Genomic DNA, 13,691 nt, shown 5'->3' with positions numbered 1-13,691 from the left:
TGTGCTGTGAAAGGGAAGGAGAAGTCTGGTAAACAGAGTGCTTCAGAGCTGGCTTGAACTGGGCAAAGGCCCCTCTCACCTCCGAGAACAAAGGATTTTGGGGTGTAAGTATTGGGACCCTGATCCCATGAAATTAATTCACTCCTGGAACTGACGAGAAGAAACCTCTGCTGAGGAGAAGGACAGCCGCTGTCGTTAGGGGAGTACCTGCCGGGGCGCTGACGTTAGCAGGGGAGGGGCTGGCTGGGTGTTAGTAATGTATGGATAATGGAGGTTTGCAGGTAAGTAAACATTTAAATAAATCAAACGAATTTTGTTGCGTGCACTGCATCCCCAAATGCAAGACAGTGCGCGCAACAGAAGTCGTTTGATTTATTTAAATGTTTACTTACCTGCAAACCTCTATTATCCATACATTACTAACCCCCACCCTGCCCCTCCCCACGTCACCGCCCCAGCAGGTACTCCCCTACCGACCGCGGCTGGCTAAGGAACCTGAAGAAACTGAGGAAAGACTATTCCCAAGCTGAAGTGCTGCTTGGGGGATTGGCTTGCAGTGGTTGCCTGGCTGCCTAGAGAGGAGAAAGGACGTTGTGGATTTAACCTTTGCTTTTAACTTGTGCTAAAAAAATCTCCAAGGGCTTGGAAAAGAGCTTGCCCCCTCACCGAAGTCCCAGGACCAGTGGACTTCATCAGCCTTTGTGAATTGCTGCTGTTCCGACCGACTCTCACGACCGGCCCAGTGTCCTGTTGGCACCGCACTGAGCAACGTCCGCCTCGAACAACGCAAGCTCTGCGCTCACCGACTCCGTCTCGACGCCATCAACGAGCCGTAGCCTGCACCGTGACTGGAAGGACACCGCAAAGTGCAACGCCTCGCTACACCGAATCGAACTGTCTGACTGACGCGGTCACTGCTGCTGACTTCGAGTCCTGTGACTGCACTGGAGTTGGCCACCGCCTCGCACACTTCGCGACGCACCGCCCGACTCGCACCCTTGTCCGGACTGACCGGCGCCAGCTCCCGAACTCCGGCTCGAACGCCGCACCGTAAACCTGGAAGCACTGCAACGAGCAAAGTCCACCCGAACAACGCAAGCTCTGAGCTCACCGATGCCGTCAACGAGCCGTAGCCTGCACCGCAATGGAAGGGACACCGTGACCTGCAACGCTTTCTTTTCCTGCACCGCGACGATCACCGGAACCGGCTCGCACATCCGTGCCGGCCGCCTCAAGGAAAAGGTCCTGTGTTTGAGTCTGCCGACTTTTGAGTGGGCCCGGACCGTCGCGGTCGGCTAGATTTGTTAAACTCTGTGTTCTGTCAGCACGCCGTAGCCGGACAAGGCTACCGACTCGCACAGAAGTTTGATTTACACCTTTTTAACCAGAACTCTTGAAATGTAATAGTACTGTGGATTCTTTTTGTCGTTTATTGGTCTTGTGATAATTCTATGTAAAGTATACTTATTTGTTTATATAAAACCTTGTGTGGTGTCCTTTTGTAGTGTTGTCACTGGGTTACTGTATGTGGTCACAAATGCTTAACTTACATCGCCTCTGAACTAGCCTTGACTGCTCGCGCCTTGCCGCCTAGAGAGTGAGCAGGGGTTATTTTAAGAGGGTAATTCCCTTGCCCTGACTAGAGGAGAGGGTCCCTGCTTGTCACATGTACCTACCTGTGCCAACCAGAGACCCCCAATTCTAACAATACCCCAAGAACCGTGTTGAATGCGTCCCATTCAATGACTGTGGCTGAAGTCTCCCAGTTTACCTGTTGGGCGTATCTAGTATGGCATGGCTGCTAAGTCTCCCAAGTAGGTATGCACGAGCAGCGTCTGCCCCATGGCACCACTATTTTAAGAAGGCTTTGATCTGATAACGTGCGACCCAAGTATTCAGTGTCTAAACATTGAAGGACATTACCTCTTTACACAGAAGAAGGTCAATTCTAGTGTGAAGGTGGTGTGGGGGGGATTAATAGAAGAATTCTAAACTGGGTGTATCAGTTGCTACATATCATAGAGCTATCTATCAGTGATCAATATGTTGAAACAACTCTACACCGTGAGACTGCTCGTGCACTGCTGTGGAGACGTCTATCTAACCCAGCATTGTGTGTGCAGGTGAAGTCCCCAACACATATGCAGGGACTTGATGATAACTTTAATATCAGTGTGGGGGGGAGAGCATCAAGAAATTGTGGGATATTTCTGTTAGGAGTATAAATAGATTTCATCGACAGTGGTTCTCTTTCCAGTGCCCCTCCACCACTACGTAGCACCCCTCTATGTCCCTCTATCTCAACCCTCCTAATATGTATAACAAGAGGGACAGATTAATGCAACATCATCCCCATCGCATATGCTGAATAAGTAGTGAACACCACCTGTCCGCATCACCTTCTCAAAGGTTTATGAAGATCCGCAGAGGTCGGGTGTGCCTCCGGTAGGTAAGCAGTGTTCCCCCCGCTGCCTTTTAAATAGGTGTGGATCTTATGGCCTTTTGCTGCCTTGGCCATCCCGTGGACATTCCAGGTGTTAACAGTGTATTTATGGACCACTTCTTCCCAGTGTGTTCACCATTAGCATGGAATTGGAATGGGAGTACTTTGAGTGCCTATCTTACAATTCAGATATAGGAAGTGACCTTACCATGCAAAAAGCTACAACATTATAACTCCCTTCCAAGGGGATATCCTACAACTGTAGTTCGACCAATGCTGCACCCAACCTGTGCTTATGCTCAAATTGTTCATGTCAAATATAAAGGGGGGATTAATTCAGCTGCAATAGTGAAATAAACTATCCTGCCCCAGATGTCCCAACCCTCCAATGATTGCCTGCGGCCCCTCCTGGCACAGAACACAGTTGTCTCAGCCCCCCAATAACATTTGGGTACAACAGCTTATAAGGCCAACAAAGGATATGGCAGTGTCCATGTCATATAATCTGATGTCATTTGGGTGCCATCTGGGCAAGCTCTTGGCTCCAGTTCTGCCTACATTGCACTGTCCACATCCGTCCAATCTGGAGAGCCCAAAGGGGTGGCTTGGTCGGTGCTACTGTGGTACTCAAACTCTGCCACTACCTTGACTATTTCCTTGGGAGCTTGTTCTCTTGAAGGCTTACCTCTCAAGGTCCTGTTGGATCTACGCCGTGCTCTTAGTTACTTCCTACCTCCTTCCGGAGGTTATCTGCAGATCTTCAGGACCCCTTATGTGCATTCCTGCTAGATTCATGCCTCCAGTGGTGTCTTCTCCGAGTCCAGTACACTAAGTTTGGCAGGGACCATGAGAGAGTACTTGATGCCCATCTTCCTTAGCTTCTGTTTGACGTCTAAGACCGACTCACAGTGTTTCTGGACTGCCTTTTATGTAATCCAGGGATATGTACACCATTCCATTCTCCACCTACCCATGGCCTTTGCTCCAGGATACCTGTAGGATGTGAGCCCTATCCTGGCAATTGAATAGTTTAGTGACCACCTGTCAGTGTAGTGGGAGGGGGGCGGTTGAGAGTGGGGCAGTCTCCGGGCAGGAACCCTATGAGCCCGCTCAATGGGGAAAATGTGAAATTTCCTCCCCTCAAGTACTATGTTTAGTGGCCAGTCTTTGAGGAACAACTATAATGAGGACTTCTGGTACTCCTTGAGCAGACCAGTGATAAGACACGGTATTGCGTATCGAGTGCACCTTCGTGTTGTCTGCTTTCTCCTCAAGGGTTGCCTGCAGTTCCTTTATTTGTGCTTGCATATCCTTGACCTAGGGTCTCATAGTGGCCAGCGTCAATTCTGTTGTGTCCACCTGGTCTACCAGTTTTTGGTGATCCCTCTGTAGGAGTCTAATCTCCATAGTTAAGGCACCCAGTATGGGCTCAAATATCCTCTTCATGTCCATGATGGACTGCAGAAGCGTATCTAACTACACAGTGTGCTAGTGCAGTATCTGCTTCACCAAGCTACTTCCTGATATGGATGCAGGGCAGGATGTGGGGGCGAATGGAGTCTCCTGTACCCACAATTGTACCCATCTTAAGTCCCTTTGGCTGAACCAAACCCCTGTGTGGTCCGCAGCAAGAAGAACTGAAAAGTCAGCTCACCTGCCACAACAATGTCCCCCATCAGGCTCCTCCATTGGCCATAGTTTTTCATAAAACATTGATATTTTTGGACTGAACCAAAAATGAATCACATTGTCAATTGTATTGCTTCTCATTTTGAATAACCACTTTTTATGGCATCCCAGTGACCGAAATGGCCATTTTTATACTTTTCCTCCTACTAAGTTGCTTGTATTTTGCCCAATTTCAATCATTAAAATGACTGTAAACACACTTATTTTAGTTCATCAGAAGAGATGATTCACATCTGACAGTCATTTACAGTAAAAGATTATACATTCAAAACATCACCATTACTGACCATTCAGAGAACGTTCTTCAGGTCCAGGATTATTGGTTTTCATCAGAAAATTGTTTTTCTTAACTGTACAAAAAATATTTAAAATGTCAATTGTATTGTACTTTATGTTGAATAACCATTTTTTATGGCCTCTGTCAGGGACTGTCCGGGACTATATCGGGAACACAGTCATGAACTTGGGCAAGGACTAGGAAGTGGGTAGAAAACGTACACAGAAAGAGTAGTACAGCGCTACTCAGGATCACACAGGAAGTCAGAGGAGAAAAAGGGACCCAAAGGGGAAGCCTGTACAAGTAAACAAGATGGCTAAGACTCAAAGGATGGGCACTGGAGACAATTTAGCATTCAGAATAACTACATACATTTTGTACGTGCAGACATATATCTCTAACAAAAGAGAGGGACCCAAAATCCAAAGGGGTAGGGTTCCAAAAGACAAATTGTCAAACAAATTTCCACTTTGGGTGAACTTACAAAATAGCCAAAGCTATTACCCACATCAATCCATACATATACAGTTAACCTTTAAGCAATAGACAAGGGGCAAAGATAATACAAATGATACATTCGTAAAAAAATGTACATTTTATTTCGATAGAAATACAAGAAAATGATTCCAATTAAAATTAGATTAAATACACTAGTCAGGAGGATTTGATCAAACTCTAATTTGTAAATCTATCGTGATTGGAGTAGTTGTGTCCAACGACTTAACGTATCATAGCTCAAAATAGCATCGACGCGTTTCGGCTTGGCACTTGTTACTTAAAGCCAACACCTTCTTCAGGATTAAAAATAATTATTAATCCTGAAGAATGTGTTGGCTTTAAGTAACAAGTGACTAGTGTATTTCATCTCATTTTAATTGGAATCATTTTCCTTGTATTTCTTTCCCACTGTCTGTAATAATTTGATGTGTATAAGTATAGTTTTTATTGGTGTTATATTTTATATTGTGTTTTTTAATATATATCGAAATAAAATGTACAGTTTTGTATGAATTTATCATTTGTATTACCCCACTGTTTCCAACCGCACCGGACAAGACTGCGGAATCACAGGAGGATCCCCTGCCATTACAAACATCACCGATTTATCCTAGTTAATGACTAGGCCAGAGTATCGACCAAAAATGGCTAAGACATCCAGGAAGACCCCGAACGACTCCCTAGGTCTAGTGAGGTACAGCAAAACATCAGCGTAAAGCGAAATCTTGTCTTCCCATTCCGACGTCCAACGCAAATCCCGAATCGACCTGTCCCAACGCACCCACGCAGCCAGTGGCTCCATCGCAAGCGCAAACAACAGGGGGGGACAGTGGACATCCCTGTCTCGTCCCCCTCCCAAGCTGAAAATCGCGGGACTTGCAATTGTTGACAATTATTCTAGCCAAGGGCTTGGAGTACAACAGACAAACCCATCCAATGAATTCACTGCCGAACCCCATCTTCCCAAAGACCGCAAACAAATACTGCCATTCCACTTGATCAAAGGCCATTGACGCATCTAAAGAGACCAGTACCGTCTGTTCATGAATCTTCGAGACACCTCCCAGGACTCCCTGCAGCCGCCGCAAGTTCAACGCAGTGTTTCGATGCAGCATAAATCCGGACTGATCCGGGTGAATCAAAGTTGTGATCACCTTGACAAGCCTAGTCGCCAAGAGCTTCTCGATGATTTTAGGTTCCGCGTTCAACAGCAATATAGGCCTGTACGAAGAACACTGCGTCTTGGGCTTGCTCTTCTTGTATAAAACCACCACATTAGCAATACGCTGATCGTACGGGAGCTCTCCCACTTCCCTACTCTCCAGGAACATAGCACGCACATACGGGGCCAACTTATTAGCATTCAACTTGTACAGGTCAATGGGGATTCCATTCGGACCAGTCGCCTTGCCCGATTTAACCTGCCTAATCGCTTGGGCCACTTCATCATCCGTGAACGCGGAGTCAAGGTAATCTCTATGTTCCTCCGACAGACAAGGCATGACAATATCCCTGATCATATCGCCGTTTTCCGCCTCCGAATAGGTACTCCCCGTCGTATACACCGCCTAATAATAATTGGCGAACTCGTCCACTATCTCTTGAGGGTCCGTTAGTAAACGTGACGACTTATCTTCCAACTCCGGCACCAGCATCGAGGTCCGATCCCCTCTCTCAAGCCAGGCAATTAGTTTACCGGCCTTATCCCCGTGTTCATATATCCTGCTCTGCACAGCCGCCTGTGTAGCCACTGCCTTATTGCGTATTAATATTCGATAATCCTCCTCACGAAGGCGTACCTGATGCAGGTCCTCCGGAGCCCTCGACTCATTAAATTTCTCTTCTAAACTCAGAATTTCTGCCTCCAACCGGACCACATCTGCCAGTGCCCTCTTCTTCTTCCCGGCAACCAGGGACAAAACTTCCCCTCTCGCCACTGTTTTATATGCCTCCCACAGTGTCTGCGCCAACGGAGTCAGCATTCTCTTGGAAATATCTATCGGACATGCGGTGGACCTCTTTTCTAATGACTGTGTCTTTCAGTTGCCACGCGCTGATAGGAGCTACCCTGCCAGCCGCCGGTAGATCTAAACAAATGACCAACCACAACGGGGAGTGATCAGAAATGCCCCTTCCGAGATAGCGCGCTTCACTAATCTTAAGCGCCATCCCGGCGGGGAGCAATGCATAATCCAGCCGAGAAAGACTACCATGAGCCGCAGAGAGATGAGAGTAATGAACGGACATCGGGTAGCGTGCACGCCATCCATCAATCAAACCCATCGACGCAAGGAAGTCCGAAAGCCACCGCTGCGATGGGTGGAGCACCCGAGGAGAGCAGCGATCCAATTCCCCATCCAGCACAGAGTTAAAGTCTCCACCAATCACCAGGTCCCCCAAAGGAAGCGAAAGAAAAACATTCCCCAGATCACGATAGGTTTTGGTTTGTAATCCCGGCGGCACATACACAGACAACAAAGTTACAGTTCGGCCCCCAACCAATCCCGAGACCCCAACGTATCTCCCCCTCTGGTCGACCCAGGTGTGTTGCACGGACAGTGGAAAGGAGTTCTTGACCAAGATCCCTACTCCCCTCGACCCGGTTGTAAATCCTGCGTGCACTACCAATTTATAACCCCCCCTGTGGAGGGCCAAACATGTATTACCAACCAGATGTGTCTCCTGTAGAAGTACTATATCCGGGGCATGTCTCCTAATTAGTTGGTTCACCATCCCTGTCTTGATCTTGTCCCCCAGGCAATTAACATTCCAACTCAGTACCCTCATTCCAGACCCCTGTGAACTACGTGTCTCCGCACCCATACAGTTCAAAATACAATAGCATGGCTGTTCCTGAGATCAAAAAACAGAAAGTAAAAACGAAAAAACACACTCTCACCATCACACCCAGACCCCCACCCCCCACCCTGCACCCCTGCACTCGGCCTTTGCCAAACCCCAACTCGCAGTGTGCCTGTCGCCCTTCACTTAAACTAATCCCTATCTAAATATAGATGTGAGGAGGAGTCAAGTATCCCGGATCCCCACCATCCCGCCATAATCAAAGTCAATCAGGATGTTATTTAAACAACAGTATCCTCCTCCCTCCCCACAATTCCACGTCCCAGCTACCCCAAAAGTGTCACTGGCCTTCCGTCTCTTCTGTCTCCTTGCCATTGCGCTCCTGAAACTCCGCCTGAGTCGGTAGTCCATCAACCCAGTCCGACGCCACCTCCGGGTTCTCGAAGAACCAAGTCTTTCCATGCACCTCCACTCGAAGCTTTGCTGGATACATCAAGGCATACTTATACCCCTTAGTTCGTAGTCGTCGTTTGACTCCTTGGAAACTCTGCCGCTGCTTCTGGACCTTCTGAGTGAAGTCAGGATAAAAGTTCAGAGACGAATTTTCAAATTGCAGATGCCCTTGCGACCTGGAGGCCTGGAGAATAGTATCTCTGTCTCTAAAGTTCAGGAGACGCACAATCATTGGCCGAGGGGTAGCACCCAGACGCGGTCTCCTACCTGGGACCCTGTGTGCCCTCTCGACTGTAAAGAAGGAACTTAGACCTTTAGGCTGCAAATGTTTGGTGATTAAGTCCTCCACAAATAGGTCAGGGGATTGTTCCTCAGCATTCTCCGGAACTCCGGTCAGACAGACATTGTTCCTTCTGGCTCTTCCTTCGTACTCATCCAGTTGCCGACCCTGTACCTCTCCAGCCGTTCTCAAGTTTCGCACTTCCCGCTGGAGCTCCACCAACATCGTCCCTCAGGCTAGCCGTCTTTATGTCAATGGACTTCACCTTCTCATTTGTTTTAGTGAGATCTGCCCGGATCAGGTTGACCTCAATGGTTACAGTATCCAGTTTGTGGTCCAAGGACTGTATCTGTTGGCCAAGAGAAGTGTGAACTCCCTCGATGGCCGCCATCACATCGTGTAATGTGGGTTCCAGTGTCGTGCTAGGATCCGCCATTCCGCCATCTTGGGACCGGCCAGACGCTCCAGGCGAGCCCTTCGTAACAGTGTATCCATCCAGTTTGTTGGATTGCACTGTACGACTTGTTCTGGACGATTTCACCTGGGACTTCTCCGTCTCCGGTTTGGACGTCATCTCTAGAGCCGAGCCAGCCCCAAGAGCACACGTCTCCGCTCAGCTGAAAGCAATTGGGCACCTGGCCACCACCTCAAGGGCGACGTAGTTTTCCACCACTTCCAGTACACCAGGGGGGGACGTTTCTCTGGGAGGGGGAGGGACACCCCAATAAAAGAAGGCACCCACAGTCTATCTTTCGCGACCGGAAGTCAAAACGGGGGTCCGAGCCGGCCACTTCCGGTCGAGCGATCCGATGTTGTTCAACTTGGGGCCCGGTCACCTCCCATCCGAGACCCAGGTCCCCTTCCGGCTCAGGCCCCGATCTCTCAGTCGCCCCAACTTCACTTCCCGTCGTCAGATTCGACCGCGGAAAGTCTCATTCGGTGCCTCTACCACTCAGTCGACCAGATCCATGTCGAAAATTCAGGATATGTTGCAGGATAGTCTCGGCGGTTGCAGGGGTCCCGGGAGCTCCGAGCTCACACGGCCATCTTGGTCGCACGGCAAGCTCCTCCCTGAGTAACCACTTTTTAAAGCCTCCCACTGACCAAAATGGTAATTTTTGTAGATTTTTCCTCCTGCTCAGAAGCTTGTACTTTGCCCAATTTCGAGCATGAAAATGACTCTAAACACACTTATTTTAGTTCCAAAAGTGACGATTCAGATCCGAGGGTCATTTACAGTCAAAAGATTAAAGATTCCAAATGAACCATTACTGGCCATTTGAATAATATTCCTCACATCCGGGGTCATTGTTTTTCATCAGAACATTTATATTTTTGGACTGTACCAAAAAGGATTCAAAATTTCAATTGTATCGCGCCTCATGTTGAAAAAACACTATTTAAGGCCTCTCAGGGACCAAAAAGTCAATTTTTGTAGACTTTTTCTCCTACTCAGAAACTTGTATTTTTCCTGATTTCGAGCACGAAAATGACTCTAAACACACTTATTTTAGTTCCAAAAGAGATGATCGCATCCGAGAGTCATTTAGAGTCAAAATGATGAACATTAAAAAAATCACCATTACTTACCATTCGGAGAACGTTTCTCAGGTCAGGGGCCATCTTTTTTTTAATCAGAACATAGATTTTCTGCATTGTACAAAAAATTATTTAAAATGTCAATTGTATTGCGAATCATTTTGAAGAACCACTTTTTAAGACCTCCCAGTGACAAACGGCCATTTTTATAGACTTTTCTCTTACTCAGAAGCTTGCATTTTTCAAAATATTGAGCATTGAAATGACACTAAACACCCTTATTTTAGTTCCAAAAGTGATGATTCACATCAGAGAGTCATTTACAGTCAAAAGATTAAACATTAAAAAAAATCATCATTACTGCCCATTCGGAGAAAGTTCCTCAAGTCTGGCCGGGATCATCGTTTTTCATCAGATAATTGATTTTTTGGAAAGTACAAAAAATTATTCAAAATATCAATCGTATTGCAAGTTATGTTGAAGAACCACTTTTTAGGGCCTCTCAGTGATCAAAATGGCCATTTTAATAGACTTTTCCTCCTACTCAGAAGCTTGTATTCTGCTGCCAGATTTTGAGCATGAAAATAACTCTAAACACACTTATTTTAGTTCCAAAAGTGATGATTCACATTTAGCAGTCACTTAGTCAAACGATTAAAGATTCAAACAATCATCATTACTGACCCTTTGTCAGAAAATGTACATTTTTTACTGTACCAAAAATGATTCAAAATATCAATTGTATCGCGCCTCCTGTTGAATAACCACTTTGTAATACCTCCCAGTGACTAAAATGGCAATTTTTTTTAGACTTTGCCTCCTACTCTGAAGCTTGTATTTTGCCTGATTTCAAGTATGAAAATTACACTAAACACACTTATTTTAGTTGCAAAGATGATTATTCACATCCGAGAGTCATTTACAGTCAAAAGATTAAACATTAAAATAATCACCATTACTGATCATTCGGAGAATGTTCCTCATTTGTGGGGTCATAATTTTCATCAGAAAATAGATTTTTTTGGGCTAAACAAAAAATTATTCAAAATATCAATTGTTTCGCGCTTCATTTTGAAAATACACTTTTTAAGGCCTCCCAGTGACCAAAATGGCCACTTTCATAGAGTTTTCCTCCTACTCAGAAGCTTAAATTTTGCCTGATTTCGAGCATGAAAATGACTCTAAATACACTTGTTTTAGTTTGAAAAGTGAGGATTCACATCTGACAGTTATTTAGAGGCAAAAGTTTAAACATTCAAATAATCACCGTTCTTGACCATTCGGAGAACTTTCTTCCAGTCAGGAGCCATCTGTTTTCATCAGAAAATTGACTTTTTGGACTGTACAAAGAATTATTGAAAATGTCAATTGTATCACACCTCATTTTGAATAATCACTTTTTAAGGTCTCCCAGTGACTAAAATTGCCATTTTTATAGACTTTTCCTCCTAAGTAGCTTGTATGATGCCCAATTTCGAGCATTAAAATGTCTCTAAACACACTTATTTTAGTTCCAAAAGTGATGATTCACGCTTTATAGTCACTTACAGTCAAAAGATAACAAATTCAAAATTATTGACCAATTGTCAGAAAATTAATATTTTTCGCCAGTACCAAAAATGATTCCCAATGTCAATTGTATTGTGCCTCATGTTGAATAACCAATTTTTAAGTCCTCCCAGTGACCAAAGTGGCCATTTTAGGAGACTTTGCCTTCTACTCAGAAGCTTGTATTTTGCCCGATTTCAAGTATGAAAATGACAATAAACACACTTATTTTAGTTGCAAAGGCGATTATTTACATCCGAGAGTCATTCACAGTCAAAAGATTAAACATTAAAAAAATCACCATTACATTCAGAGAACGTTCCTCATTTCAGGGCTCAATGTTTTCATCAGAAAACGGATTTTTTTGGGCTATACTAAAAATTATTCAAAATGTCAATTGTTTCGCACTTTATGTTGGGTAACCACTTTTTAAAGCCTCCCAGTGACCAAAATGGTAATTGTTGTAGACTTTTCCTCCTGCTCAGAAGCTTGTTTTTTGCCCGATTTAGAGCATGAAAATTACTCTAAACACACTTATTTTAGTTCCAAAAGTGACGATTCACATCCGAGAGGCATTTACATTCAAAAGATTAAGGGCCAGATGTAGGTAAATCTTATTTTCCGATTCTTAAATACCGAGTCATACCGACTCGGTATTTCAGAATCGGAAAATGAGATGTAGATAAAAAATCGGTAACAATTACCGAATCGGAATCAGTCGGTAATCGTAATCAGTATTTACCGAGTCGGAATATACCTACTCGGTAAAATCCGAATCGGTAAAACCCAAACTTACCAACGGTTCCATGGCCCATAGGAATGAATGGGAAGTCCCGACTCGGAAAATACCGAGTCGGAAAAAACCGACTCGGTATTTACCGAGTCGGTAATATCCGACTCAGAATTTGAAACTGACAAACATGTGAGCCTGTGAACCAATCAGGTACTCCAACCACACCCAAAGCCACAGGGGAACTAACCAATCAGATCCAAGCACCACACCCCAGTACCTGGGACAGGCCACGCCCATGCAGGTGCAGAAACCAACAGTCAGGAGAGCAGGAGGACAGAGTGTGGAGCAGCCTTCCCTGAGTCAAACAACACTGCAAGATGGAGAGTCAGGAGGCACAGAGAGATGCTGCAGAGCGCAAAAGGAAGCAGAAGTTCAGCCAGGAAGAACTGCAGGTGCTAATTTCCGAGATTGGAAGACATTACAGCAAAATTTTCGGGAAGCAATCTCAGCATGTAGCAGAATCTATCAAACGCAGCACCTGGTTGGAAATACAAGGCAAGGTAAATGCCATTGGTGTCACCCACCGTGACCTTGAAGATCTGAAAAAACGGTGGTATGACTTCCGCATTATCACAAAGAAAAAACGTGCTGCCCACCGCAAGGAAAGTGGTGCAACAGGGGGAGGAAGAAACAGAGCCCCTAGACTCAGCGACATCGAGGAGATGGTGGCATCCACCCTTGAGAAGGAATGCATTCACGGCATCGGAGACGCTGACAGCTCAGCAAGAGGCGCAAAGAAACTAGGTAAGATGCAAGTACATTGTCATTTACCCATTTACCTATTCCCCTCACAGGACAAATCAGACTCCACAACAGGTTTAACTAATGTCCTGCAATGCATCCTGGGAAATGTAGTCATGTGTAGATACCTCAGAGCAGTCAGCGTGCATTGCAGCAAGGGGAGCAACAGACAACTAGCATAGGCAAATGAGAGAAAGGCAAAAGTGCAATAGAAGTGTGTTTTATCATAAGACACAGGTGAACAACTCCACTGACACAATGTCCATGTCTGTCCACAGGAGAGTCAATGCGCAGCACAGCAGAGGTTAGAGAGAAGAGGAGGGAAGGAGCCGGACCAAGCACATCACACGGAGGGAAGGACCAAGAGCAGGCAGCCCTGATACCTGAGGAGGCAACAGCAGAAAATCCACAATCCCCTCTCCTATTTGGTAGTCAGGACACAGGAGCGGCTGAACAATCACCCACCCCCACAACACCATCCCCAGTGCTGGGAAGGGTAAGGTGCCATGATGTGCCCCCTCGCAGAATACTGGAAACATCGTCGGAGGAGGAGGTGGAGGGTGACACACAGGACAGAGGCAACACCGAGCAGCAGCCCACTCCCAGAGTAACGCGGGCCAGTGTCCGA

The sequence above is a fragment of the Lissotriton helveticus genome, chromosome 5_1 (genome assembly GCF_964261635.1).
Source record: "Lissotriton helveticus chromosome 5_1, aLisHel1.1, whole genome shotgun sequence".
NCBI classification, from domain to species: Eukaryota; Metazoa; Chordata; class Amphibia; order Caudata; family Salamandridae; genus Lissotriton; species Lissotriton helveticus.
This window is presented reverse-complemented; position numbering follows the sequence as displayed.